Source organism: Lissotriton helveticus, chromosome 1_1, assembly GCF_964261635.1.
Source record: "Lissotriton helveticus chromosome 1_1, aLisHel1.1, whole genome shotgun sequence".
In the NCBI taxonomy this organism is placed as follows: Eukaryota; Metazoa; Chordata; class Amphibia; order Caudata; family Salamandridae; genus Lissotriton; species Lissotriton helveticus.
The window spans coordinates 1,801,186,264-1,801,205,054 of record NC_136057.1 but is presented as its reverse complement, the minus strand read 5'-3'; positions in this window follow the sequence as shown (position 1 = coordinate 1,801,205,054).

Here is an 18,791-nt window from a genome sequence, read left to right as displayed (position 1 = left end):
TGGGGAATTAGTCCCCCCTCTGCAAACGCGCCAGTGGCCTGTGTTGCAGAGAGGTGTAAAAAGAGGCATAGCCTCATTACACCTCTGTGCAATGCAGCCCCCTGGCGCATACTGGAGGTTCCAGGTGGGCTAGTTGGCCCCCAGGGACCCCCAGTATGCAAGGGGAATTAGTTCCCCCTCTTCAAACATGCACGGGGGCTGCGTTGCAGAGAGGTGTAAAAAAGGGTGTGGCCTCATTACACCTCTCTGCAATGCATCCCCCTCGCGCATACTGGAGGTTCAAGGTGGGCTAGTTGGCCCCCAGGGGCCCCCAGTATGCAAGGGGAATTAGTTCCCCCTCTTCAAACATGCACGGGGGCTGCGTCGCAGAGAGGTGTAAAAAGGGGCGTGGCTTCATTACACCTCTCCGTAATGCAGTCCCCTGGCGCATACTGGAGATTCCTGGTGGGCTTTCAGGTCTTATATAGTTAGGAATTAGCATTAAAAAAACCTTTGGAATTCACTGAAAAAAACATAGGTTTCAGGCCTTATATAGTTAGGAATTAGCATTTAAAAAACCTTGCAAATCCACTGAAAAAAACATAGGTTTCAGCCCTTATATAGTTAGGAATTAGCATTTAAAAAACCTTTGAAATTCACTGAAAAAACCATAGGTTTCAGGCCTTATATAGTTAGGAATTCGCATTTAAAAACCCTTTAAAATTCACTCAAAAAACTATAAGTTTTAGGGGTGTTATAGTTAGCTGGGCATTTCACTCATACAAAACCATTGCAATTGCTCCTATATAGTTAGTTGTACTAACTATATTTCGCGCACCCGCAATCCACTGCTGATGATGTCACATATTACATCATTCATGACATGGTCAGTGACATCACTGATTACATCTCAAATGACATCACTGATGACATCATCCAGTGAATGTGGTTTGCTTCGTTATTTAAATATGCATTATATATAGCAATTTGCATTGAAGAATGAGTGGATATATAAAATTAAATATTTGGATGGAGGATTTAGTAGCAGTGTAATTGACTGTTTACTTGACCAATTTATAGTGTCTCACTAAATATAGTGGATAGTGACTAAACTGTTTGAATATCTGTATCACTTTGTCAGTTGTTGTGTAAACTGGTTCTCCAGTTGGTTACTAGCTATGTGAAAGTCTGTATTTGTTATTGATTAGTTAACTGAGTATTTGTATGGGAGAGTGAATATGTGTGTGGTTCGGTGGGGGCTGTGTAACTGCCCAAAGATGTGTGAATAGTTGATTCACTAGATATATGAAGTTAAAACTACATGTTCTAACAGTTGTTTGGGTGAGTGAATATCAATGGTTTTGTATGAGTGAAATGTCCAGCTAACTATAACACCCCTAAAACTTATAGTTTTTTGAGTGCATTTTAAAGGTTTTTTAAATGCTAATTCCTAACTATATATATATATATATAAAAGCTCCAAAGATCCCCACCGGAACAAAGACGCACTCAGACATCCGCTAGCACCAGGCTTTTAAAGGGTAAGATCGGAACCGGCATGCCGATGCAAATAACAGCTTTCGTGTCCAGTTATGCATGCCTGACGCGTTTCTGTGCTGCCGCACTTCATCAGAGGCTTCGACAGTCTTTCGTGCTGTTCTGACCCATACACACACAAGGAAAAATGTCACCCTTCGATGGGCTGCTCTGTTGAGCGTATTGACTTGTGGGTGTTGTAGTCTGGATCAGCGAACTCTACCCTAATGGGTGCACGTAAATATTGCTGTTGCCAAAAAGTTCCGAGCCCACAGAATATATATATGTGTATGTATATTGTATATATATATATATATATATTCACTTGAGATGTCATTTGAGATGTCATCAGTGATGTCATCAGTGATGTCACTGACCATGTCATGAATGATGTAATATGTGACATCATCAGCAGTGGATTGCGGGTGCACGATATATAGTTAGTGCAACTAACAATATATGGAATTTCAATGGTTTTGTGTGAGTAAAATAAGGTTTTGTAAATGCTAATTCCTAACTATATATGGTCTATAACCTATGGTTTTTTTAGTGAATTTTCAAGGTTTTGTAAATGCTAATTCCTAACAATATATGGTCTATAACCTATGGTTTTTTCAGTGAATTTCAATGGTTTTTTAATAGCAAATATCAAAAGCTTTAAAATGTATTCTTCTTTAAATCGAAAAATATATTTTATATGTTTTTAATACAATTTTTTAATGTATTTTTTTAAATAATTTTTTTGTTTCGCTTCCGGTCCGCGAACCGGGTAGCTTCCCGTTAGCTCAATTTGCTGCCGCGACCCGGTCCGCGAACCGGTAAACGTTCCGTTTGCGCAACTGCCGCGTTAGAAAACAACATCGTAACGCGTCGCGTAACCGCGACGTATCGCGTTGTCGCGTAATGCGTCTTATGACGCGCCGCGTTAGCGCACCCGGAAGTGCTCCGGTGCAAGAAGCGAGGCGCGAAGCGCAGCTTCCCGGAAGCGATCCGGGGCGCGGCGCGGAGCGCGTAACGTAAGCATAACAGGTCATGTGACTTGTTAATAACACTTTTCATTGGTTCATTTCACTTTTGGTTTCCTAATGATGTAAGGTTAGGTCATGTGACCTAAAAATAACACTTTTCATTGGTTTAGAACTATTTTTTTTCCCAAATGATGAAAACCCCTCCTTGTTTCCTCACTCTGACTTTCATCTTTGTGAGAGGAAGACCTTTTTTCATCACTTAGCAATGGCAAGTGTTGGAGCTTCAGCTGGTGCACCCCCACCACCACCACCACCTTTTAGGAAGAGAGGACCACCTCCTCAGGTTATGGTTCAGCAAGAGGAGGAAGAAGAGGAAGAAGAGGAAGAGGAAGAAGAGAGGCAGTTTTTGCGAGAAGAGCCTAGGAGGTCCCGTGTCAAAGAGAATTTTATTTGGCAACTTTTCAAATATCCCCGGGGCCAAAAAAAGTGAATGCTCGGTATGTAACTTGCCTTATTTGCAAAAAAGATCTGTCCAGAGGGACAGATAAAAAATATAGTTATGGCAATTATACCATGCATCGCCATATGGACAGGTGGCACCCTATCAACTATAGTGCTGCGCGCTACGTGACCTGCACGATAACCCCCGTCCTGTGGCCAGTACATCACATCAAGAGGCACTGACGGGACCAGAGGCGAGGGAGACAGTCCCAAATATTCAGCTGAAGTGTGGGGATGTGAAATTTGTATGCATTTATTGCGAAAAATTGATTTGCTACAGGGAGAGTAGCGTAAATTTAATAAATGCTGCAATTGACAATCACAACTGTCCAAAACGCCCCAGAAAATAAATTATCTTTTTTTTTTTTGCTCCTGTTGAGCCCTTCATAATGAATCATTTTTGTTTCCCCCCCCAAAAAACCAAAAAATATATAAAACCGTTCAAAAAATAGAAAAAAAGTAAAAAAATGTTCAGAAAAATAATAAAAAAATATAAAACAACAAAAACAATTTAAAAAAAAGTTCTTATCAGAACTACCTCCCCTTTATAAAAAATTGCTAGAATGTTTAGCACTCTGGCAACCTCTATTTCTTTTGGTTCGCTTCCCGGTTAGCACGCCGGTATGCGAACCGGAAGCGAACCAGAATTTTTTTTTTAAACAAAAAAGAAAAGAAAGTATAAGAGAAGGAAACAGAGAGTAATGTTAAAAGAAAGACAGCTAGAGGGAGTAACACAGAGATACTGTTTAATAGATCTATTTACCGAAGAAAAGATGTAAGTGGGTATAATTGTGAAAAACAAAATAGATAAGGAAGTGAAAGAAAAAAAGGAGAGTAGAAGAATAATAAACAAGAGTTTCTTAGAGAATGTGAGTGAATGTTCAAATTAAGAAGAAAAACAGTAAAGGATGTGGAATGAGAGGTAGCGATAGAACCGGACTAAAAGAACAATCCTGAGGGAAAGTGTTAAGAAAAAAGTGAGCAAAAGTAAATAGGAATAAAACAAGATGTATGATAGTGACAAAGGTTAAAACATGTGGAATAACAGAGAGAAAAAACAGAAAGCAGAAAAGAAGAAGTGACAGAAAAGGAATGATTGAAACAGCAAAGAAATGTAAATAACATAGGGGCATATTATCAACACAGGCAATAAAATTATCGCTGCTTTTATCGGCAGAAAACTACCGCTAAAGCCACTTTTGCGGCAGAAAACTGCCGCTAAAGCCGCTTTTACGGCAGTTTTCTGATGATAAAAGCAGCGATAATTTTATCGCCTGTGTTGATAATATGCCCCTTAGTGTGTTTGAACTACAGGGAGAAAGCATAATGAACAAGTAGTGAAAGAGTGATGAGTTAGAGATAGTGAGAGTAATAGAGACGGAGTGAGTGAACAGGAGTGAGGAACTATGAGAACAGAGGGACTGAGAAAAGGAGTGGAAGGAGTAGCGTAAGTAAGTAATAGAAAAAGGAATGAGGGAATTAGCAACGGCAGGAAACTGACGGTTAAAGAAATAAAGCAGTGGAAGTAATAGAAGTTAAATGTGATAGAAATGTAACGAAAAGAGTACAAAACACTTACCTTATAATTGTCGTTAACTTAGTCACTTGTTATTTTTATACTTTCAATCTGTGAAAGAAACAACAAAAATTTGAAAAATAATAAAACATGTATTTAAAAATTAGAAAAGACAAGGGAAAAGATTGACAATCATCCAATTTTACAAAGAAATAAAGTTAGAGATAAACATGCAGAAAAAAAAGAGAAAGAAACGGTGATAGACAGTCAGAGACAAAAAGACATTTAAATAGAGTAAATTACTTAGAGAGAAAAAAAGAAGATACTTTCAGTGACAGAAAAGAAGGATAGAAGAGAAAAATAAATTGAAGTTGTGTAAGCTACTAAAAGAAAGCGAGTAAGGTAAACTATATAAGGAAAGGGTGAATAAGGAAAAGAGAGTGAGAGAGAGAGGAGACAGAGGAAGTGAAGGAAAGAGTGTCAGATACAGACAGAGTGAGGCATCTACACGATGTGATTCGTAATGTTAGGAAACACAGGTAATGTATTTGAAAAACGTGCAATTCTTTTTGCTCAATCCACAATCACATCACTTGTGTTTCCTTTGCTTAGGTATCTCATTGTGCAGAAGTAGTCTAGCATATGAATGAGTACGCAGAAGGTGAGCACTGTATGCAACAACTTTGACACTTACAGAAGCCTCAGCTTCTCCATGCCCCCTACACAGTCCTAAATATATACATTTTAAACTGACGGTATCTTGTTGCAGATGAAGTGAGGCCAATCTTGCAACATGGTGCATCTTTTGCACTGCTGCTGCGTCACAAAAGTGACACAATGGCGGCGCAAAAGAGGCGCACGGCCATCATAAATCTGCCCCTAACATTTTAAATGATTGTTTCAGGATGCCGATAAGGTGTGGCCTATCCAGAGATTTGTTTGAGGTGAGGCCTACTCAGGGTTGCAGATGAAATTTAGGCTTATTGAAGAGTACAGAGGAGATAATACATGTGCAGGCCTACCAATGAAGTGAGTCATGTCCGCTGCACTCTTGAACAAAGGCCACACCTCCTCTGTGTCTCTGGTAAGGCCTAAACCTCATCTGCACAATGTGATTCATAATGTTAGGAAACACAGGTGATATAATTGAAAAACGTGCAAATATTTTTGCTCATTTCACAATCACATCACCTGTATTTCCTCAGCTTAGGTATCTCATTGTGCAGATTTAGTCTAGCATATCCAAGAGTACGCAGAAGGTGAGGACTGTATGCAACAGAGCAATGTACATTACTCACCTCCCTTGACACTTACAGAAGCCTCAGTTTCTCCATGCCTCCTACACAGTTCTAAATGTATATCTTAAATACAAAAAGGTACAGAAATAATTATACATGTTAAATGGTTTATTTTTGCTGTTCTCAGAATATATCAAATTTCACTAAAAAGAGTGAGTTGAAGGTATTCATCATATAACAGCGGGGAAAAAAAAACACAATCAAAATGATTGTGTTTAAAAAACCCATATAACATAACCAATCAGAAATCAGAACTCCTGAAAAGTAACTTACTTTCCATGACGTCGAAGGATGTCCTATGAACAGCTTATACTCTGTTGTGCTGTTATTATTTTCTGCCCGCCACTTTCTGAAAGAAAAGCTCCATCGTATTGACAAATATGTTACATACAATAAATGACTTCTCGCTCTCTACCGCACTTCTCCTCAAGGCCAAATCGTGTAAGAGCCATTTATAACTCTTGGAATTCTTCTAAGCAAATCCCGTCATTTTCTTTTTCCGCAACTTTCAGAAAGAAAACGTCCAAGATCACTTTCACAATCCTGTACTAGTAATATCTCACCCTTCTTGCTCACTCATGTTCCACATTACCTTTTCACTCTGTACTACACTTATCCTCAAGGCCAAATAGTGTAGGAGCCATTAGAACCTCTTGTAATTCCTCAGAGCAAATCCCGAGATTCCTACCCTAAAATGTTGGTTGTAAAAACACCAGGTAAGAATTTTTAAGGTCAAAAGGCAATTTTTTTTTTAAAGTTAAAACAGAATCACCAGCCGTGTCTAGACTTCAAATAAGCTGTGTAATGTCCTGATGTTGTTGAAGGACCGTCATGATATATAATTGCTGCAGTTACAAAAGTCCTTCCTGATATTGACAACTGCGAAGCCACAACATTTTTAATTAAAGTTGTCAATTTTGTTCCATCAGGCCTACATCGTTGGAACATTAAAATGACATACTGGCCATATGTTCGTATAAATAATGTTGACAGCATTGCAGACTTACATTGGCTACACTCCATGTTGTGATCGGCTGCTTTTACTAGCTTATTAAAGGACACTGATTTACTATCTGGCAAAGTTAAATATATAAATCTTTCTGAGTCTTCACTAGTAGTACTTGATACCCTACAGTTCTCGCAGTCATGCTGCCATTGATAAGAAAGGCCAAACAGGTGATCTACATCTACACCTTCATCTTGCAATACATCAAGCATATACATTAAAAACTCCTGACAATCTTGCTGAATATTTTGAGAGAATTGCATTTGACCTGAACATTTGTCTAACAGATTTCGAATTTCAGACACACTTTCTATTTTTGTTCTATCAGTGCTACATTTCTCTAACACAGAATTCAACAAACTGCAAAATCTTTGATCCGAATTGACCACAATCTCTTCTTTTAAAGTTTCTAGAGAAAAGAAAACATTAACCACAACATTAGCATAGCAGTTGACACCAGAACTGTTTTCAAATTGAAAACCAAGAACATCTTCTACAGAATCAATTTTCTTTCCGCTTATAATTTCGGGTTCATCACTTTTCGTCGTTTTGCTACAACCTCCCTACTATTGGTCACATTTCTTTGTTTCCGGCCTACCACACGTTTCTCAAACAAAGGATATTGAGGCAAATGTGGCGCATACTCTCTTCTTAACCTATTGTATTCCTTAACACAATCTAGATCCGCACAAATGTTTGTGACATCACACTCAATCAAGTACAATCCCGATAAACTTCTGACTCGTGACAATGCCACATATGCCATACCCTCCTTGAACACAGAACTGCCAATATTCACCAATGCACTGTCTACACTTAAACCTTGCGATTTATGGATTGTCACCGCATATGCCAAGCAAACAGGAAACTGCTTACGGCGAACATATAAGTCTTTTACAAGCAAAAACCTAGCAGAGCAACGACCAATTAGCTGTACTTCCTCAATGCCATCACATTTAATTTTTTAAAAATTCAATTCCATCTCTATTTCTGTATTTCTCAAAATCAACAACATTACCCATTGATCCATTTACCAGACCTCTTTCAACATGTAAATTCCTTCTTAAAATTATACGGCAATTTAAGCACACATTCAGAGTATTTTCAAAACCTGCAGTTTTAGATATAGTCTTCTCTAATGAATCCAATTTTGATTTCAAATTCTCAGACAAAATAATTGTTGCTCCCATATGCTCTACTCTGTCAATAGCTTCCAGTTTCACAATCTCTTGGTTTTCTAAATGCAACATTTTGTTGTTGAAGATGGCACATTCTGCAAGAGTTGGCATCAAACATATTCCAGATATCTTCTCAGTAATTTTCCGAAAAATATTCTCAGGCACAACGTCTTCTTCTGGATACAAATTTGACAGTAATCGTGCATGTAAAGCTTCTTTCCCATGCTCGGTCACTTTTCCGATTCTAACATCTTGTAGAATATTCTTATAATCTTCATCCTTCGCTTGACGCATATTTTCACGCAGTTCAGCATAATTGAAGTTTAACCATATATTGACGTTGCCAATGCTCCCTAGGCACTTCCTGGTATCTTCATACGTAAGTAGTTTAAAAACTGGTTGTCCTTTCACTGGTGTCAGCTGCAGAAGATCACCGAAAACAATGATGTGTTTGCCACCAAATAACACATCATACTCTGTTTTGAGAACTTCTTGCATTCTCAAATGCACAAAGGCAAGCATGACATTGGAAACCATGCTTACTTCGTCGATGATAAGAAGTTTCATTTTCCTCAAGACTCTTGAGACTTCACAACAAGCATCTCCAGATAACTTGTGGTATTGTAATTTGTTATCATGCTCCACTGGCAGCATCAGTAGACGATGCAAAGTAATACCTTTAATGTTATGTGCTGCCAGTCCAGTTGGAGCGGTGACAACACAAGACAGCGATGACTCAGTCCTTTTCTGCAAATAACATGAAATTGCTTTAATGAGGAAACTTTTTCCAGTTCCAGCTTCTCCACTCACGTACAGTCGGACAGGCTTCAACGACGTACATGAGCACTCTTTCTTCTCATGACTTAATCCATGATCAATTTGGTTGGTAACTTCGTCATATATTTTCCTCTGCTCAACGTTGAGTTGTCTTTCCAAGTCTTCTAAGTTAACCGCATCCTCCTGAGCATGTGCCATGGCTCTTTCCACTTCAATCATGGCAGTGGCAGCTTCATTTTCGATAACTGGTCCTCCTAGTGGATCCTGACTCAATGAAACAGAACTCTGACTGTCCTGAGAACTGTCTCTAGCAATCTCGGCTGCAATCGTTGCTTCCTGCTCGATTTCCGCATTCAACATTTCTAGATATTTGGGAAAAACAGGACATTCTATAGTCTCCTTGGCGGCATTGAAAGAGTCTTCGTAACAGAGGAAATCTCCAAGCAGTTCCTCTTCTGCACGCCAAGGCTTGAAAAGTTGCAAAAGTGCTAAATAGAAAAACTCTTTTCTTTCAGGAGATTCGCCACTCAATTTTCGATGATTTACCAATTGGCATTTTCTTTGCTTGACCAGACATCCCTCACTTCCAATTACAGCATACACTCCTTTATCAATATCTTCTTTGATGTTCCTCTTGAATATGTAATTTTGTAGAACCTCATACAGACATACATTCTCGAGGTGACTGCTTCTATTTGGATAATATGTATCCAACATGTTGGTCTTCAAAATATCTGTACTGTTTGGCTCCTTTTCCGCCAAATACTCAATTTCCCGTACAGGTTTCAGAACTCGATTACACGTTGCAGCAAGACCAAGACTCTCCCAAATGATACTCCTGGATTTGGCATAGAGACTTGCTGAAGACAACCGGTCAGAACATTCGTAAGCTCCGATTTCTCGATGCGACAACATCTTCAGACTGAAACTGTACAACTTCTTACTGAGGCTCTTTTCATGGGAAATGTCCTCCCACATATCCTTCAATTCTGTCTTTTCTTTTTTGGTGATGTAAGATGTCACATACCGAGCCACAGCCATACAGTTATCAGCCACAAACTGTATATCCATGTTAGCATTCCACATGGACAAAATCACTGGGTTGTAGTCGTTGATGTACTTGGACTCTTCGTTCCTTTTCAAATTGTATGTATTTTTGGGTGATTTCTTCATCACATTATGTCGCAGCGAAGACATCAAACTGTTCACTCTTCCTTTAGAAATCACCGGTCGTAGAAAGGCGAAACGACATTTTGTGTAGAACTTGTCCTTGTTTCTGAATTTACGACGACAGTACTTTCCGCAACGATGGCTTTGGAAGCGTAAAACTTGTTCTCTTAGGCTTTTGTCTTCCTTTGCCTTTGGAACAGCACATGTAGAATACTGTTATATGAAACTCATCACTAAGTCATCTGGATCTGTTCCAAATGTGGGTGCATCTTTGATCCACAGCAGCATATGTATATGAGGAGCACCTCTTGCTTGGTACTCCTTTCTCCAGAAGAAATCCAACACCTCTCCAAGAGGTGGATTTTTCTTGTTCATGATGAAAGACATCATAGCTCCAAATCTATGATTGAAGTACCTGCATACATTCACTGGATCCAAAGAGCACATTTCTCCGGGTGTCTTGAATTCGATATTTTCAATGTTTCCATTTGCCTCTCGTAGAAATTCAAGTAAGTCTTCCCAGCCATACTCGGCAGAGCTGAGAGTGAGGAACCATGTGGGAGTTCCTAAGTTCCTCAGCATACATTTTAAATCACCATGACAACGGTACCAGTACTCATTAGTACCACGCTGACACGCCATGAGATTAATCAGGTGAGAATCCCTTGCCGAGATATTTTGCATCTGTACACCACTTTTCAAGATGTGGTTCACTGCATATGACAGTCCAGACAGATCACTTTCAAACAGGAGATGAAACAAATAGGGAATGCATTGACGAAACCTAGGATCTTCTGCATACAATCGTAAAGTACGGTATTCAGAAGCAGGAATTTGATCAGGTCGCTCATCATATCTTCCTCCTTCACCTGTTGGAAATAGCTGTGGGAAACACCGAGCTTCCAAACTTTCCTCCCAAACACTAATAGGACTCCCTTTGGCTTGTTTCATTTGAAACAACTCAATAGCATTCCCCATGACTTCCTTGGAATGCAAAGGATGAACACTATAATGTTCATATATTCCTTCATTTTTAGAGGCTTCTACTTTCTCAATTTGACCAGCACACAAATCGCTATCCTCTTCTTCACTTACTTCCTCTTCTGCAACATATACATTCTTATAGTACTTATTTTTTTTCTTCAAATACAATGTTGCCTTTTTGACATTCCTAACATCCACTAAATCTTGCCATATTTTCTTACTCTTTGTCGGAACCCCATTAACTAAGATAACCAGAGGTTCCTCTTCCACTTTCTCTACTCCAATTGTATTAATGTTTTTCTTCAAATCTAGAGGCAAATAAACATCTCTTCCCTTTAATCCTCTCTGTAAATCTGATGGAGGCAATTTCCCTGTCTTTGGCTCCATTCGTACAATAGCCTGAAAGGGATGCACACTTTGAATCAAAATAGATTCATAAGTATTTAAATCCTTCAATTCAGAAGGAATCTCAACCAATTCCAGATTATTATGAACCGCTCTAGCAGGCATCCGGTTTTGATTTAATTTGTTACAACAATAAGTACACACACGTTGATCCGATCCCAAATCAAAAAATTTTCTACCATCAAGTATGTTGTGAAATCCTTCCATTCACTATTATTTTCCCTTTCACTTTTCGCATATAAATCCACTAACTTAGTCTGATTCTTATAATGAGTGCGTCGAAAACACACACAAGTGAAATTAGGCCTCTCACTTGATTTCACCTGAAACGTGGCTATTTCCTTCTGAAAATTATCTGTACTGGAAACCTGTACACTATCTTCCACATTACCTTCTTCTTCTAGGTCAATTTCAACATTCTCCTCTTTACTTGCAAAGTACCAAAACTCAATTTCTGCACAAATATTCTTCACATCTACTTCTGAACCATGCAAAAGAGCAGTGCATAAATGTTTAAGCATAATTGCTGGACTCTTAGCATAATACAACATTCTAACTAATTTCCTCACTTTATTATGATGCACTGCTAGCATCCTGAAATGATGAAAAACACTCTGGCATACTCTCCTGGAAAGACAAGCCAGTGAATGACCATGCAAACCTGTCACTTCTCTCACTCTGCAAGGATCTAATTCTTGCAACAACTTCATTTTCTGTTTTAAACTTTTCTTATTAAATGACCGTACAAAATCACAAAGCAAATTGATGGAATCCTGTCGCACACTGCAAATACTACTACACTTCCAGGTATACACTGGTCCCTTAGGACGTCTTCCTAAAACCTCATTACCTAACACCTCTTCTGCCTCTGTTGTCACAAGTTTTTCTTTTTCAACTGGACAACCATCTTTCACCTCATAAGCTTGACCACTGGTGTCAACTGCATGCACCAAATCATTATCCTGGAAATAACTCTCCTCATTAAAAAATGCCTCACAACTTGAACTATGCATCCATTCTCCTGAAAAAACTTCACAAAAATTACTACGATTAACTGTTGTCTTCCATCTACTATTTGTTTTGAAATCATAAATTGCCTTGTTTAGTTTCCTAATTCTATTGATTATCAAAATAAATATCTTTCGCTTAATTTCGAATGCCTGATCAATAATTTTCTCAACTTTTTTTTTCTCTTATAAAAAACCACTTTCTGTTGACCTTTCTTAATATTTTTTAACAAATTACCAATTATCCTGTTGCGGAACATTCATCTACGAATGTCCCTAAACTGATTTTTCCTTCTACTACCATGCACAGAGTTATCTCCTGCTCTAGCAGTAACATTTTTGATTGGCCTTTCCTTTCCGTTTAAATTGGCTCTCTTTTTCTGGACTAAAACATGTTCTGTAGTTATACTTTTTTTTCTACAAATGTTTCTTAGGAATGTTTCGTTCTCTTACCCGAAGCTTTCTTGGTGACTTGACGAGTTTTTATTGTAGAGGACTGCTGCAAGCATTTAGTAATCTGCTGTCTTTGACGTTTTGTAGCCTTTCGGCTTCTTTCTTTAGATGGCATATTGTAGTTTTGAAATGATCTGCAGTTGAATCTGTGGTAAAATATAATAAAAAATGTTATTAACCACTATTACCAAACAGTAAATCAATAACAGTCGTCAAAAAATTAACATACTAGTTGTCAATTCTACATACAATAATTTTTAGTGCATTAGAAAATTTAAAACTCACAAATAGTAGCAAAGAAATGGAATGCTTCTACATTTGACCAGTGATCTTTTATATGTGAATCTGAACTAATTTTATTAGCATATTTCAGTATTTTATTAAAGATACTTCACACAAGCTGTTTTTGAAGTTGTTTTTAATTTTAAATGAAACGGTTTACATGGTTACTTTTCATTTTGAGTAACTTAAATTTATTTTTAAAAGTCTTTATAGGTTAATAGGCTCAAGCAGGTCAGCTGCCCACCCTATGTCATACAATTCTGACAAATCAGCATCCTCATCATATTCTTGATCATCCACAGGATATAAATCATCCAAGGGATCTACTTCCACTGACGTTTCAATGACAAGTTCAATGATAAGATCGAGATCAACAGATTGCTCATTATCACTCATGCTTGATGTTGTCGTTATCTTTAAAAAAAGAGAACAACAATGAGATGTTGCAGAGTAAGAGACAAATCTCAGAGACTATAATAGTAAAATTGTTTAATAAGAGTAACATTTTGCAGATATTATTTAACCATGTCCAGCGATGCTGAGGAGTTGAGGCCTATGTCCAAATTTTCAGTGAACAGGACTCATCTCTTCTTAACCTTGGATAAGCCTCACCAACACTGTGTCCCCTGCTAATACTTAAATTTAAAGGAGCAGATTTATGTTAACTGGCGCATCCCCAGGGATGCACCAGTTAACGTACGCCACTGCTCTGCCACCCATGATGTGCCGCATTTACAATGCAGAGCACCATTGAGCAAAAACAGCACAGATGCGTCACACATCTGTTCCACAAAAACGGCGCATTGCAGGAATCACGTCATAAGTGCAACATATCTACTGCAATGCACAGGGGCAAGCCACACATTGCATGGTGCATCACTCCTTATGCCTGTTTCAAACAGGCGTAAGGATCTGATTCACTAATGCCATAAAGCTGACTCAGTAAAATCTTCTTAATTTTACTATGTTAGTTTTACACGGCTTTCATGCAAATGACTGGCCACCCTGCAACAAAACGCCCACATGAAACCTGACGCAGGTTTCATGTGGCACAGGACTTTACAGCATGACACATCTGCCTAGATGCATCAAGTTGTAAATATGTCGCAACATAGCGCATCTTTTGCTCATCTTCTCCATGCCCCCTACACAGTCCTAAATGTATACAGTTTAAACTGACGGTATCTTGTTGCAGATGAAGTGAGGCCTATCTTGCAACATGGTGCATCTTTTGCACTGCTGCTGCGTCACAAAAGTGACGCAACAGCGGCACAAAAGAGGCGCACGGCCATCATAAATCTGCCCCCAACATTTTAAATGATTGATTCAAGATGACGATAAGGTGTGGCCTATCCAGAGGTTTGTTTGAGGTGAGGCCTACTCAGGGTTGCAGATGAAATTTAGGCTTATTGAAGAGTACAGAGGAGATAATACATGTGCAGGCCTACCAATGAAGTGAGTCATGTCCATTGCACTCTTGAACAAAGGCCAGACCTCCTCTATCTTCCTGGACAGGCCTAAACCTCATCTGCACAATGTGATTCGTAATGTTAGGAAACACAGGTGATGTAATTGAAAAACGTGCAAATATTTTTGCTCAATTCACAATCACATCACCTGTGTTTCCTCAGCTTAGTTATATCATTGTGCAGATGTAGTCTAGCATATCCAAGATTTCGCAGAAGATGAGGACTGTATACAACAGAGCAATGTACATTACTCACCTCCCTTGACACTTACAGAAGCCTCAGTTTAATATTTCTCAGTTCAATATTTATTTAAAGAAGCAGACACCAATATGACCTTCTCATAAATGTGAAAAGTGTTTTTTTTTTTAACAAAAAAACGATTTTCTGGTCATAATTTGAAAACACAACACAGGTCCTATGTAGAAGCACACCCTATCAGTACTTAAATTAGCCAAGCACACATGGGGGCGTATTTACAAGGACCTTGCACCACGGGGAAATGACTTAAATTAAAATGGGGAAATTACATCAAAGGGACTCAAAGGCCTTGTAAATATGCCCCAAGCAACCTATGAAACTCTAGCAGTACATATCAAGAAACCTAATTGATTTCAAAAAACGTTTTTAAACACATCATGTAAAGCAATTATATACCTACATTCATGGGGAAGTGACTTAAAATGCCCTAAGACACATGAAAGCGTTTTTTTAAGGCCCTTGCACCATTTTTGCGTCACTTTTAACATGGCTATGTAACTCAAAGAATCAAAATCTAAATTTGCCAAGCACACATGGGGGCGTATTTACAAGGACCTTGCACCACGGGGAAATGTCTTAAATTAAAATGGGAAAAATAACATCAAAGGGACTCAAAGGCCTTGTAAATATACCCCAAGCAACCTATGAAACTCTAGCAGTACATATCAAGAAACCTAATTGATTTCAAAAAACGTTTTTAAACACATCATGTAAATCAATTATATACCTACATTCATGGGAAAGTGACTTAAAATGCCCTAAGACACATGAAAGCGTTTTTTTAAGGCCCTTGCACCATTTTTGCGTCACTTTTAATATGGCTATGTAACTCAAAGAATCAAAATCTAAATTTGCCAAGCACACATGGGGGCGTATTTACAAGGACCTTGCACCACGGGGAAATGTCTTAAATTAAAATGGGAAAAATAACATCAGAGAGACTCAAAGGCCTTGTAAATATGCCCCAAGCAACCTATGAAACTCTAGCAGTACATATCAAGAAACCTAATTGATTTCAAAAAACGTTTTTAAACACATCATGTAAAGCAATTATATACCTACATTCATGGGGAAGTGACTTAAAATGCCCTAAGACACATGAAAGCGTTTTTTTAAGGCCCTTGCACCATTTTTGCGTCACTTTTAACATGGCTATGTAACTCAAAGAATCAAAATCTAAATTTGCCAACGACACATGGGGGCGTATTTACAAGGACCTTGCACCACAAGGAAATGTCTTAAATTAAAATGGGAAAAATAACATCAAAGGAACTCAAAGGCCTTGTAAATATGCCCCAAGCAACCTATGAAACTCTAGCAGTACATATCAAGAAACCTAATTGATTTCAAAAAACGTTTTTAAACACATCATGTAAAGTAATTATATACCTACATTCATGGGGAAGTGACTTAAAATGCCCTAAGACACATGAAAGCATTTTTTTAAGGCCCTTGCACCATTTTTGCTTCACTTTTAACATGGCGATGTAACATGGCTATGTAACTCAAAGAAACAAAATCTATTTGTAAAACACTTGACACAAAGCAACATTTTAAATACACAACTTTCTTCATAATTTTCTCCTTAAAGCATACTATTCTCTATTTAAATTAAATGAATCTTTTCTCACCTTAGCAAATACTTTTTGAGTTTCAAAACAGTCTCAGACACACACCAATTTGTCTTCAGAAGAGCAAAGGGTATGCACTCCAGAGGCTGCAACCAACAATGGCACAGAAATGCTGTAATTCATCACACATATCTCTCATGTCACCCTGTCAAAACTCTTCCCTCACTTTTTCCAAATCAACACCCTTCCCCCTTCTGCCTTTTCTGCCTTTTTTGCATAGCAACCACCTCCTGAAAGACCTCTGATGTTTGCAAGTTCACACAACAATGTTTCAATTGAACTCTGAACTCTCAGTTCACCTGCGTATCCAGTGCAATCTTTCATAAAATGATTTTTTCTTGACCATTCAAATTACATCTTTCAAAGAACTCATCCATGCACCCTAACTTTCTGTTTTCAGCAATCAAAATCCACCAATCACTGCTACTGATTCATTACCACAGAAACTCCACAGTTTTTTTCATTTCAAACTCCTACTGTTTCAACTGCCATTTCATTCCCACACTTCATCTGACTGCAGCAGAACATCCTCTCACCACGTTTTCTGTCTGGATTATTGGACATAGTTACATCCATTGGGCTCAAAGGTATGCTGATAACAGAAATGTACACAATCTCAATTTACAAAATGTGGAAATCAAGTGGATTGGCCACAGAGGATTAAGATGTCACCAATTGATACCATTGGTGAAAACCTTTTTGCATTTGCCTAAACCTGACCTGTTAATTGGGCACTGTGGAGGAAATGACTTGGGCACTTTGACTGGGGTAGGTCTGGAAATGCTTTTAAAGGACACCTTTGACCAATTTTGTCCACAAATTGAGAAATCGAGGAAGCATGTAAATAAGTCTGTTTCAGCTTACATGAGAGACCATGGAATGGGCTCCATGTACAACAATAACTTGCGTTACTACATGCAAGATATCTACAGAGGAGATGGAGTTCACTTCTCAGATGAGGGGAACAGAGTTTTCATCCTGAATTTAAGACTATGTATTGGTACCTCCTTATAAGTACCTAAATCTACCACAGACCCAAAAGCTCTTCTCAGAGCTACCCTAACTATGATCACTCTAAACAAATTTTAAATGTAACTTTTTTTTTACTAATTTTCACAATTTACGCTTCCCGGAGTGCTACCCAGTACGCACACCGGACGCTAACCGCGCGAAAATTAATATATTTTTTTTTTTTTCGCACATATGGGCCTCCTCAGCCATCCTCAGAAAACCTAGGGGGTCAGGATACGTCTACCGTGCCCCCTTCTACCCATTCTGAACATTATTTGCCCTCCATCTTGTATCTCAATTCTACCGAAACACAAAATGGAGGACTCCCGTAAAGCTGCCGGTTCGCGTACCGGGGCGCGCACCGGGAAGCGCTCGCTTAAAAAAGGTGGGAAAGTAATTTACAGAAAAACGACTGGAGACACTTTCACCAAATATAGATTAGCTCATACTACATACCAATCCCTACCATTTTCACAAATTTGGTTGGAATTCCATTTAGCCATTTAGCCTGTAGACCTCTCTTAATACCCTGAGGTAAATTACTTCACAAAACACATCTGAAGTATTGGAATTGACAACCAATTAAAATGTTACTTTCATTTTCTACTTTTTATACCTGACATTTGATTGGTTAAAGAAAGAGAGAGAAACACAGCCATTTTGACTACTACTTCCTGAAGTACATTGCAAGAGCATTTTCACTGACAACTTAAACTTGTTTTTAAAAGGTAAGATGTTATTTTATAAATTTGACAGGAGAACTATGTTATGCACTTTAAATTAATTTGGGAAAACATTTTCAGATAGTTATATACTATCCCTCTGTAAGGGTTAGACATTGAGAAAGGCTTGTTTATTATGATTATGGATTGATTTACGTTTCTGTGTTATAATTATGAATTTACTTAGGCTTTTTCACAGGCACTTTTTAATAGTACTACTTCACGCCTGAAACCATACAGTGCCCATAGATAACTTCTCTGTTATAAACTCACAAGTACCTGTCTGAACTTAAACCCAACAGTGCCCTATCTCTACTGATATATTTATTTTTTATGCAAATTTCATCAAAAATATGGAAGGAGAACAGAACGTTTCCTTTGAAATTGTCCTAGAGATGAACAATGAGGAAATCATTGAACCCATTGACTTGGAATTCATGGATGAATCACGGGACCATGAACTTCTACAATGTGTAGAATCTGTGGATTTGTTACTTCAATATGAGGGCGGTCAAATGTTGGAAGTTATATTCAGTCAAAAAGAAGACATTTTGGACAGTCAAATGTTGGACGTTCTATTAAATTTTGAAAAAGAATCAGAAAAATTAATTTATATTTAATAATCAAAAATTGTTCGAGT